This window comes from Rhinatrema bivittatum, chromosome 11, assembly GCF_901001135.1.
Source record: "Rhinatrema bivittatum chromosome 11, aRhiBiv1.1, whole genome shotgun sequence".
NCBI classification, from domain to species: domain Eukaryota; kingdom Metazoa; phylum Chordata; class Amphibia; order Gymnophiona; family Rhinatrematidae; genus Rhinatrema; species Rhinatrema bivittatum.
In genome coordinates, this window is record NC_042625.1 from 49,580,031 (window position 1) to 49,592,263 (window position 12,233).

The 12,233-nt window shown below is 47.8% G+C and overlaps 1 protein-coding gene across 1 annotated transcript in view; it reads left to right on the top strand.

Annotated features, from left to right (window-relative positions):
* The first annotated feature begins 1,318 nt into the window (after window positions 1-1,318).
* Window positions 1,319-12,233, top strand: part of HIC2 (HIC ZBTB transcriptional repressor 2) — a 107,315-nt gene continuing 96,400 nt past the window's right edge. The window contains exons 1-2 of the mRNA XM_029619917.1: window positions 1,319-1,593; window positions 2,619-2,735. The gene's annotated coding sequence lies outside the window, so the exon portion shown is untranslated. The remainder of the gene's footprint in view (window positions 1,594-2,618; window positions 2,736-12,233) is intronic.

The window sequence follows — 12,233 nt, forward strand, 5'->3', positions numbered from 1 at the left end:
AGTGCAAGGGCCATTCTATCTGTTGCTGTCTGCATGCCTGGCTTGCTGCACACTCACTCTGTGCTTCACCTCTGATAAAACCTACCACTAGCTTCTTCATTTTAAAATGTGTGCTACTAAGATCTGCAGGAGCTGCCTTTCAGCCATTAGCATAAACGGTCATAATGTAATAACTTTCCAAACTGGCTTCTACATGAGTGAATCAAAGCTGTCCTTGCCTGCACATTACACTTCTTCTTGACTCCATGACCAGTGCACTGCACAGAGCCATTTGTGAGAGGATGAAAAATTGCTCAGGTCCTCTGTGGGAGGCACCATTGCAGCAGTGCATGTTTCCAGCAGAGTTTGGCATCAGTTCAGCTTTGCAGCGGGCACCAGGGAGTGCGAAGAATAGGGGACAAGGCCACCTGTGTGATGGAGGAGTGCCGGGTGCCGAAGCCGAGCAGGAATCCTGGTGGCCGAGGGCCAGGCTGCAGCTCTGGATTTGATGCCAGGCCTGCATGCAGAGCTAAAAGAGTCTCCCCATCTTTCTGGTCCAAATTCGATTTCCTTTACATAATCCTCCTGTGCGGGCTGCGAAGCGGCGCTAGGAAAGGAATTTTATGATGACCTGGGTGCTTGGTGAGGAGCTTCCACGCCCTCTTAAAAAAAAAAATCCTTTCTCTAATGCATTTTCGGTGATCTTACCGAGGTTTATTGAGCCACCCTGCAATGGGGGAGGGAGTGAAAGTGTCCCAAACCTTGACTCAGTTCTGTACTGCGGGCAGGGCTGGCATGGTCTGCGGCCCGCGGGCACCCGGGGGGAGGGCAAGAAGGAACCGCAAAAGGAAAGCGCATCCTGGCATTAAACGAGTCCCGCGGTCTTCAAGAAAAGGCTTCTGGGCTAATTTACAAGGCAAATGTGCAGCTTGCGGGGGCGGGCGATCAGATCCGGGCCATTTAACGCCAAATATGGGGATGCGAGGTCCCCGCCGGCTTCTCCTCCCTTTGTGTGCGACGTCACTTAATATCGCAACTGTGAGAGCCCCGAGCGGCTCGGCCCGGTTCGGCCAAGGCTACCCCGGGGCGGGATCGGGGGAGGGGGGCTGATCTTGCTTTGTACGTGTCAGACCCTCCTACCAAGGGCTTTTGCTCACCGGTGCAGGGGCAGATCCCAGTCGGGGGGGGCCGCAGCTGCAGCTGTAAAAATGGGACTCTGCGGCTTTAAATATCAAATTGTAAATTAGAGGGAGGAGGAGGAGGATGCATTAGCGCTTCTGTGCCCTTGGGACGCAGATACCCCCCCCCCCCCCCCCGAGGAAATGAGCCCCCCCTCCCCGCACGCAGGGGAATCGGGCACCGGGACGTTAAGAAGCAGCAGCAGCAGCAGCAGCCGGTGAGGCACGTGAGCCGGCCCGCGGGCACCCCCGGAACCGGATCCTGGCGGCGCGCGCGCCCCCCCTCGCCCCCTCTTTTCTCCCTGGCTCCTATTCAAATTTGGGTCAGGGGTGAGCGCCCCACGTCACAAGCTGCAAGATGGCGCTGGGGAGGCAGTGAGCGGCGGAGCGGAGGGAGGGAGGCAGGCGAGCCGGAGCTGCCCCGCATGCAGGAAAGGTAGGGGAGCCGCCGCCCCCCCCCCCCCGCGCACACCCCCCCCCCCCCCGGACCGGGCCCCGGGGCTCCTCCGCCGGCCCGGCCCCGCCCCCCTCCCCGGCCCGGGCTCCGCCGCTCGCCTTTGTGTGGCAGCCGGCGGAATAGGCGGGGAGCCCGGGGCCGCCCTGGCACTGCATGCATTGCACCCGCAGCGAGCGCTGCTGCTGCTGCTGGCACTCCGTGCAGTGGGCTCCGGCAGGATTTCTTTCTTTGTAAACCTCGCACTGCTGCTCTGTTGGGCTGTAACGGTGCCCGAGAGGCAGGCACGCCAGTGAGCTGGGATCCTTTGCACTGGCACCGCAGGCTGAAAAGTCCTGGCAGAAGTGGGCATCTCTCTCTCTCTCTGATGGGGGAGGGGAGGCAGCTGCCCGCTTATCACTCCGGCCGAGGGCAGCTTTTTTTTTTTTTTTTTTTTTTTATATCTGCAATCTTCAAGTTGCCTGCCGGTGCAATTTTTTTTGGCATGATGAGCTCGCAGTTCAATTCACCGTGTACGGGGGTTAAAATAATTGACACATTTAGAGCACAGCAGTTTATATATCAGCAAGTCTGCCTTCAAAATATAGGCGTGTGTTGGGGGCTGGCATATTCGGCCAAGCGCATTACCTGAAGCTCCCTGTGTATTTGAATCCTGGGAGCCCAAACAGCAGCTGGACCGGAACATTGTGCGGGAAAATGCCATTCAGCTCCTAACTGAGATGGAGGGTAGCTCATTTTTAGATCATATTTGCCTCCTATCACCTAATGTCGCTTTGCCTTAATGTGCATACAGTACGGCTTGGCTTTTTGTCTTAACACATTGCAATAGACCATTAAATCTACTAATGGGTTTTAACTCAAAACCCAATGGTTTATATGCCCCAGTCCCAAATTCTACTTGGCTGTAAAAGTCGTTCGTTGCTAAATCAAGGCAGTAGATTTGTTTTTTCTTCAGAATGACTGGGTTTAGAATTGATGCATGATTTTTTTTTTTTCCCTTGTTGCAGTCAACGTACATTATCTGCCATATCTGTGATTTCAGAATGATGCTGTGCATTAGAAAACCTGGAGAGGGAAAGAGATTGTTCCCAGGATTGCATCCAGCATCTCTTTTGTGTAATAAGGTAAAAATGGGACTGACTTCCACTGCCAGAAGCTGCTGTCCTTTGGTGCTTTTTCATTAGCAATCTGATCCTAAAAGCATTATGCACAGTTACTTGGCAGTGGTGCCTGTCAGTTCTAGGTCTAATTATTTAAATCAGTTTAACTCTTGATGGTTGACCCTGTAAGGTCAAATGTAGCTGCCCTTTTATATTACGAGAAAAGCATGCCACCTGCCATGGTCACATCATTTTATTCTGCACTGCAGAGCAGAATTTAAAATAAATGCATCTATTATTGTGCGGCTTCATGTCTGTGTGGTGTTCCAGCCGCTCTGCGAGGATGATGGGATGTGTGCCCGCAGACCTAATTCGTCTTTTCTTATAAAGATATTGCGGTAGGCCAAGTCATTGTTGGAAGAAAACAGGATGCATGTTTGCTGGCTTTGGTCTTGGCTTTGGTGAAACCTGCTGATCATCCATTTCCTGGATTCTGTAGATGGAAGTAAAGGGCAGGATTTATGGCATTGCATGTTCTAAACCATTCTCGTTGATCGGGCGCCACCGGTTACCCCAAAGGCAAAGGGCTTGCATGCAGATAAACATCTCGGATGGATTTGGACTTGCCACATGACTGGTGCTCCCTGCTCTGAGCGTAGGGTTCCTTCGATCGGTATTACTCCTACAGATTCTTGTATCGGCTAGATTTGAAAAACTCTCAGTAGATTGTCCTTCCCCCTACCCTGGTATAGGAGCTTTCTTACAACAGGAGTGCTTAATCAGCATGTTGGTAGGGAACAAGAGAAAAATCCTGTACTTAAAGCGCGTAGGTATTAAATGTGGCAAATTGAACATTCTTATGCCGAAGTCCTTGATTTTTCTGGTCATCTGGATTAGTAGGATGTTTGCACGTTAACTGGTTTTGGGTACTGGGGAAGGTGGCTTGTGGTGTGACTGGAATGCGGCCTGCAAGTAAAATATGCCGACCTGAGACCTGATTCCTCTTGCCTCAGTTCATAGATAGAACCTTGAAACTGCGATGTGTGGCTCGGGTCGGCTCTTCTGGATCTGGTGACCCATCCTTTTCCCTGGACTCTCTGAAGCTCTGCCAAGATGCATGTGAAGACTTGAGCTTAACGCGAGCGAGAAGCTTTTGCTCTGCATCTTATTCGCCGTTGCGTGGATTGAGCTGTGTTCACTTTCCCTGCAGATGCAAAAATCAAGTCCTGTCCCTGAAGGCTGCAGTAAATAGAACTAATTTAATTTCGGTGGAACTAAATGTTGGTAGGGTAATTTCTTTGGTCAAAATCTGTGAATATTCCGCTCTTTTATTTTTGTCTTTCAACAGGAAACCTTGCCAGGCTCAAGAGAACATGGGATTAATTAATTGGTTTTCTTGATGATTTACCCTGTACCCTTTTGCCAACCAAGGCTCATTTACTTTAGGTTTTCTCCAATTGTGCAAAAATCCTTTCTGAGCTGGATGGTGGATACCTCGTACCCTTCAGCCTGTCTCCTGCTCGAGCTTGGACTGCTGACTGCATGTGAGGATGGAGTGATGTCGGGACAAACTGAGCTTTCCCTAAAGTGACTTATTCTTGTCACTTAGAGAGCTCTTCATCTTAGTTTGATTATTGTTTGCTGTGATTAGATTAGATTTTTTTTTTCTGGTCTGTTTGGGTGCTTTTTTGGTACTACCAGAAGTGGCTTGGATATGTGGGCAGAGGAAGTGGACATTCAGAAGGCCTTCTCACCTTTGCGAGTCCTCGTGTTTAAGAGAGGAGACAGAACAGAGGTGCCAGGGTCCTTCGTTGGCTACTTTTTTTAAAGTTTGGGTGTTCTCTCTTGCCATCTTGCGTGCTTTCCAGGTCTGGCTCCAACCCTGAATGAGAACCTAACAAAGGAATCATTTCAGCAGAGCATTCCTAGATACTTTTTATTCAGAATAGTTTCAAAACATTAAAACTTTGGCAAAATACTCGCATTCGGTCAGGTTACCGAGATTTGTTTGGGTTGTGACAGTTTCAACCTGCTCGGCTTCAGGACTAGGATTTGGCACGGAAAGGCTGCCTTCATACTTACCTAGGAGTTTGGTTCCCTTCCAACTTCCAGTGCAGTGACCATCTTCGGCTGGGGTTCCTTCTGGAACCCTGCATGTTACGGGCCCCAAACCCGGCCTCCGGGTGTTGCTGTTGCATGACTGACTTGCTTTTTTTTTCCCCCAGGGGCTGTGAATTCTGCCTCCACAGCAAAGGCTGGAGCCCTTAGCCAGGAATCAAACCCAGCTTTCTCTGCCAGCCCCAGCCTACTGATTTTTAAGACTTATAAACTTACAGCCTTAAGAAAGCAGCAGTCCATGTTTTTGGGAGCACTACTGGTGTTGGAAGTTGGAAGCAAGGTATTCAGTTACTGCAGGGAAGAAATGTGGTATCGTTTGAGTTTAGTGCATTCTGAAATCAGTGGCATCTATATGGTGGTATGAGTGACATTCTTAAGAAATCTGGGTTTTCCTTACACTCTAGCTAGGATCACTAGATCTGTCACTCAGTGGGGTCCTTCACTACTTTGAGAAGTTCTTGACACTTTCACCCCAAGGTCTTTTTCCTGTTCGCTGCACATCAGCTCCACATCTGCATCCCCCAGATTTCTGCACTGTTAGTGCATGGAGGCACTGTCTTGCATTGAATCTTAATTGCCACGAATTCAAACATTCTTCAAGTCCTCTTAGATCACATCTCATCCTGCCCCTTTGGAGGTGTCCACTCTGTTGCAGATCTTCTTATCATCCACATAAAGGCAAACCTTTCCTCCTGACCCTGCCTAATATCGCTCACTAAGATGTTGAACAGATATGGCCTTGCCTTCAGCTTACTGAACGGACAAGGGCCAGTCTGAGAGACTACCTAACCTCCTTACAAACCCTCATGCTGGCTGAGATCCGAAACTGGTGCCCTCCTATGTCCTTCTGCTCTGACTCCAGACTAACCTGCACCTGTAAATGCATCTTCTCCCAGTTCGTCCCCAAACTCTGGAACTCTGTTAGCGTAGAGGCCAGACTATCTACCATTATTCTGTCATTCTGCCGTACTGTCAAAACCTGGCTTTTTCACCTGGCTTTCCTCTCAAGCAGTCCTTACCTGAGGGATCCTCTCCCATCAGCAGTGCACACTTGTACTACCTTTATAATATTATTAATTTTATTTATTAGTTCCCTGGTGACAAACTCTAGGCAATTTACTGGATTACACACATCCATAAAATAATCATATAACACATCAGTTACATAAACCATAAAAAGATATCTTCCTGGCATGAAGAATATTATCAGGTACCACACTCTCTCTCCTTTGTATAGGTACATATCACATCTTTCTGCTGTATATTCTTTACATCATGGATGTCAGTCAATCTATAATTGTGTGCTTCGTTTTGAGTACTCCAGTACGGGAATGAGTAATAACGCCTTCAACAAATACATGAGGGGGGCATGGAGCTGATGTCCACTGACCAAAAGAGTGACCTCAGGGTGATGGTGTCAGACAATGTCAAGGTGGTAAAGCAATGTGACAAAAGGTAAAGCCAGAGGGATGCTGGGCTGCATAGAGAGAAGCATAACCAGCAGAAGAAAAAGGTGATGATGCTCCTGTACAGGTCACTGGTGAGGCCTTACTCTGTGTTCGGTACCGGAGACCATATTTCAAAAAGGATAAAGAGGTAGTCCAGAGAAAAGCAACTAAAATGGTGCTTGTTTCTACCGAAAGCCGTGAGATGAGACTTAAAGACCTGAATGTGTATTCCCTAGAGGAAAGAGACCCCCTTGTGTGGAAAGGAAGCCGTAGACCTAGGGTCATGATAGAGAGCTCCAAGGTGGTAGAGTTGGGGAAATTTTTCTTCACGGGGAAAAGGTGGTGGATGCCTGGCATGCCCCGCAGAGGAGATGGTAGGCACAAAAGACGTTGGATAAAAATAGAGGATCCCTAGTGGCACAGAGCCGCAGTTCAGCCCAAACAGCAGTGAAATGATTGCATTTTTGCTTCCATGAAGGCATGGAGGGGTAGCCTGCTCAGATTGGCACTCACAACCTTAAACGCCTTTCTGAGCAGATTTTCTGGACCAATTTGGGTATGTTGTTATGTTATTGTGTTCGTTCCTAGGAGAGAACTGGAATGAAACAGGAGGACAACTTCCTCCTGTCCATACTGTAATTTCAGAATTGTTAGCTACATTTAATGCATCATAGAACCTGCATTCATAGCTTAGAACATTTAAGGTGCGCCTCAGGGTTTAAAGTAATATTGCAGGGAAAAGGTTGGTCTTTTCTTGCAGGTGATTCAAAGATGTGCAGCAGGTCTGGATACTCCTAGATGGAGCAGAAAATGAGGAGTGATCTAAAAAAGCACAAGGAGTGATCAAGATTTCATACAATAATGTACAGAGTTGTCTGTTTGGGGTGCACACGTCTGAGAGCAGCACATGATGGGGGGGGGGATATGCATTAATCAATGGAGAGATCTGGGGGGGGGGGTCCTCCAAGTAGCAAAGCAGGGCAGCAGGATAATACTCAGAGCCAGGGGGGAGAGGTATAACCGGTAGACAGACGGAGGTGATGATACCTCTGTTCAAGTCATTGGAGGGACCTTGCCTGAAATATGCTCTTTAGAGCGAACTGGAGAGAATCTCTCTGAGAGCAGAGGTAATAAATATGGGGCAAAGGGAGAGCCTTTGCTGACGAGCGCCCGTGCACTACGGGCGGGCGTTCATCCATCTTCGCCGGTGGGGGCCGCTGGAAGCCGCTTTAACTGCCGGCTGCCCCCGGGAGGCAGGGGAGCCGCGGTGTGCACCTCCGGAGGGCAGAGAGTATGCGGGATTTCAATAGATAAGTGCGTAGCCGCGCGTATCCATTAAAATCCGGGGTCGGCGCGCGCAAGGCTGCCCAAAATCGGCAGCCTGCGCGCGCCGAACCGCGCAGCCTGCCTCCGTTCCCCTACCTAACCCACCCCCCCTACCTTTGCGCGTGCCGGGCCGGCTGCCGCGCTCCATGTTCCGGTCCGGGGGCTGGTGCGGAGGCCGCGGCCACGCCCCCGGAACCCCCCCCCCCCCGGGCCGAAACCATGCCCGCGGCGCCGCCCCCGAAACACTGTGTCACTACCGACACGCCCCTCCATGCAAGCCCCGGGCCTTGTGCGCGCGCCGAGCCTATGCAAAATATGCTCGGCGGCGCAGGGAGGGTTTGGGGTAGGTTTTCGGGGGGGGGGGGGGTACGCGCGTATCCCTTTGAAAATCTACCCTTTTATTTACAATATTTTAATAGCATGTCGAGTCGCTTTTCGCCCTGCGCCTTGCTTCGCAAGGAGGGGAAGAGAGGACTGGGGCTGCCCCGGAGACCGGCGGCCAGGGCAGGTGAGCGGGGGCTGGGGGAAAGTTTGCCGCCTACCCTTACCCCTGCCTCTAACGCAGGGGTAAGGGTAGGCGGTAATTTAGCAGGTTAAAGACGCGGCTAAACTGCAGGTTAAAAAGGCGATAGTCGGGGCGCGCGTTACTGTATGGGAGGGAATAGCTAATCCGATCGTTTACATCTCATATACATGCCGCGGGCGGAAAGGGTTACCCGGTGATTTAAAGAAGCGGTAAGGATGGGTTAAAAGGGATAGTGAATCGCGGGTTGGACTTACACGGCCAAATTGTGAGTAAACAGCGGGTTAGAAACGGGGTAACTGCGGCCGCGCTTTACTGTATCGGCCCGATTGTATTTGAAGATGAAGTGTGTGTGTGAACATAAATTCTGCCTTTTGCCTAGGAATATAATCTGAGGTGAAAGGTGTGTGGCAGTGCTGCCCCCAGAAGGGACCCTATTCTGTTTTCCACTGGCAGGGAAAGAGATGTGCTCACTTCTGTCGTCATCTGTTTTCTCTTTACCATTACCTTGTTAGATCACCTTTCTGAAATAATCAAAGCAGGGTTCATAGGGCTTCTGTAATTATGGATTTTTTTTTTTAAACTTTAACCAATAACAGAAAAAAAACAATACGCAAATAGAAGAATTATATACAAAGCACAAGCATAGATATATACATTTTGGGGAACCAAAGCTAACAGACTGCCATGTAGCAAGTCCCCAACATGTACCCAGTATTTACCCCATGTTTTATCACATAATGATGATTTTTTTGCAGGGACTAAGTTAATTTCTCAAGTAGTGCTATATAATGAATTTTACACATGCCAATGAGAAATGGGAGGATCAGACTTCCTAATAATTTTATATGTTTGCACATAGTGAGTTTTCCTTTCCCCTTTCTGGTTTCCCTCCCCTCCTTTCCTATTGTACTGGGGATGTTTTATTTTTTTTCTGGCTTTACGAATCCTCTGCATGGAGTATTCTTACCCCCCCCCCCCCCCCCCCCAGTAATATCATAATCTGTTGTCCTGGAACTAAACAGAGGCTGGAAAGTGGCTGCAGATCAGCACATTCCTAAGGGACAGTATTGGTGCTTATTATGCAAACTGTTATTCAGAAAGACCGAGGGAAGATGCGTGAAGAAGCAGATAATACATATCTAAGTAAGATAAAAATTGAAATATGCAAAATAAATTAGACCAAAATACATTAAAAAAACAATTGAAGTAAAAAAGATGATATACATATGTTACAAAGAAAGTTGCAAGGCAGTGCCAGTGAGATGTGCATAGCAGGCTGGTTGTAGGCAGTGTCTAACCTATTCTCTTGGGATCAAGGGCGAGGGGGCAGCTTCAATAATGCATTGCTTTATTGTCATCCTGCAGAAGGGCCTTCAGCTACAAAGCAGCTCAGAATCAGTTTCAGAAGGCACCAGCGTTGGTTTTTAATATTGGATGCTCAGGCACTTCAGAAATGGTCTTGGTGCACCTTGGAAGAAGCCCTGTGTACATACTTGCCTTTCAGGTTTGAGCAGTGTGTGTACATAGGAACTATTTTGTTGTATTTTCTGTTACAACTGTGCCATGCAGTATCTAGCAATGAGGTTTCTATGGCCCCATAAAACCACAGGATCAGAAGAGATTTGCTGGAACAGCCTCTGACTCCAGCTGGCCACATGGATTTCTTTTTTTGTAAGTGGCAAGGATGCCGTATTTGAACTCCTCTGGCAGTGGGAACCTCCTCAGCCAGCACACATGGGACATTTTTTGCTTTCTTTGTTTTTAATGTCAAGCATGATTCTGATTATTTGTAATACTCACCTTCTGGACCTGTCACTAGCATCGATTTGAAGTTTAAAATGCCTCCTTCAGATCGCATCCTGGACATGAGAACTGTGGGAATCCAATTTTAGCCGAAGCCTTTTGTAATGTCTCCTCTCTTCTGTGAGGACTCTGCTGGATTTGCCTCCTGAAAGGCTCCGCCAAAGATCTTTGGAGATGCGTTCAGTGCTGGGTTTAAGCACAATATATAGTTTAGGGCCTCTAAATATAAAACTTGAATTTTTAGTTTTTATTTTTGTTTGTAAAGCTATGGGACTTCTTAAACTTGATGTAGTTTGGGGTCTCAGTATGTCTTAATCCAGCCCTGCTCACATCTGTAAGATTAACCACAAGGGATCACACATATATTGGATTAATCTTTCAAGAGTTATTGGGGGTGGGGTGGGATTCATTCTCTCTGCATTTGATTTTTGTTGGGTGCGCATATATAGTACTTTCTCTCTGTAACAGAATGATTAGAGCAAGGAATATTACCACTGGAGTACAGGGTGATATACTACTGCCCCCACCATCTGAGTCATTGCATTGCCTTCAGTCCACTCCTCACCCCCCCCCCCCCCCCCCCGGATGAAGGATCCTAGAACTGAAAAAGTTGCAACTTCCTCAGTCTGCTTCTAAATGTCTGACTGGACTATTAGCTTCTGGGTTCTCTCTCTCTGTGAAACTGACACTTCCCTGCTGCTTCCAGTCCTCGTCCTGTACAATCAGTTTCCCATTTTGCTACAGAGCTGGGTGGGAGGGTCTCTGTCCCTTTCTCATGGGCTTTTTCTGCAGAAATTGGCTTGATATTTGTGGTGCCAGGGCTCACTTTCAGGTTTTACTGCTTTTGTTTTCTCTCTTGTTCAGTGGTTGATGCCAACTTGTTCAGCGTGACTCAATGCCGCTTCAGAGCGAGTGTCAGGAGTTCCTGGAAAAACACTTCCTTTGCTCGAGGTCAAACACGCACACTGTTGGCAAGCTCCCTTGGCTTTTTTTTTTTTTCTCTTTAATGCTGGAGCCCTTCCATGCATGCACAGTCATGTGGTAAAAGCGTAACGCTGCCTGGCACGCACTGCTGCTTTTCAGCTTCTACCTGCGCCTCAGGAAGCCAACCTGGCTGCCTTCTCTAGCAGTGATGCGTTGGCATGCTCTGTGTAGGATGGCTATGTGTTAGACTGGCATTTAGTGCCATGACTTCAAAGTGCCTGAAAAGACTTTGGTCCTTTTTCTTTCTGTGGCTGCTGTGTGCTGACCAAAGAGGTTTGCGTTGACCATGCTAGGTGGGAGGTAAAAAATTCTGATGGTTCAGATCTTTTGTGACCCAGAAAAGTGGGAGTGACAGGAAGATTTTCACTAATTATCTTTTGAGAGAGAAATCGCAATTGGAAGAAAAGAGGTTAATCTGGTCCTATTTTTCACAAGTGTGATTCTTCTTCTTTGTGTCCTGCAGACAGTTTTAGTGAATAGGGCCTGAGATTCTGTGTAGAATTTCCCTCAATATGTTTTGCCCTCATGTTTTTGCTAAAGACATATTTTTGGTACCGCACTAGCAGTATCTATTCACCATCCTTCATTCTGGGACAGGATGAGAGGATTGGCGGGTGGAATTCAGTGTGGGGTTTTGTAAACTATATATTTAGCCAGACAGAAAAGGAGATCAAAACACTACATTACATATTTACATAAATCATATATAATACAGTACGATTTCCAGATAAACCAGGAGGGAGAGAAGTAGATAAAGATGGAAAAAGTAAGAATCCTCCCTAAACAGCCTTAGGTATGATGATAGCAGGACCAAGGTGGTCCCAATAGCATTGTAATGGTCCAAACTCCCTTTAATTGATTAGGTAATTCTTTCCATGGTAGCAGTTTCCTGAACCTCTGATTTTTATTTATCTAGATTTTATATTCCACCTTTCAGCTACTTCAAAGCGGATTATATTCAGGACTTGCAAAAGCCAATCTCGGGACAAATGTTCAGGAGTCTCCCCGATATGCAGATTTATCTCATGCATATTCATTGCGGATATCCTGAAAAGCTGACTGGCTGTGGGGGTCCCCAGGACAGGTTTGGGAAGCCCCGATGTAGGGTTTCTGTAAGTGTGGTGAAGACATTGGATAAGATGTTCACCTTTTTCAAACCAAATTATAGACAATCTCTGGAATTCCAATTATCTATCTACTTTTTTTTTTTTATGGCAGACTTTCTAATCTTAGCTTCCAAAAGGGCCTCTGTAACTCTTGCCCTCTGTTCTCAACAATGAGGTTCCTTGGTACCCAACCCTGGGTATGTTAAAAATT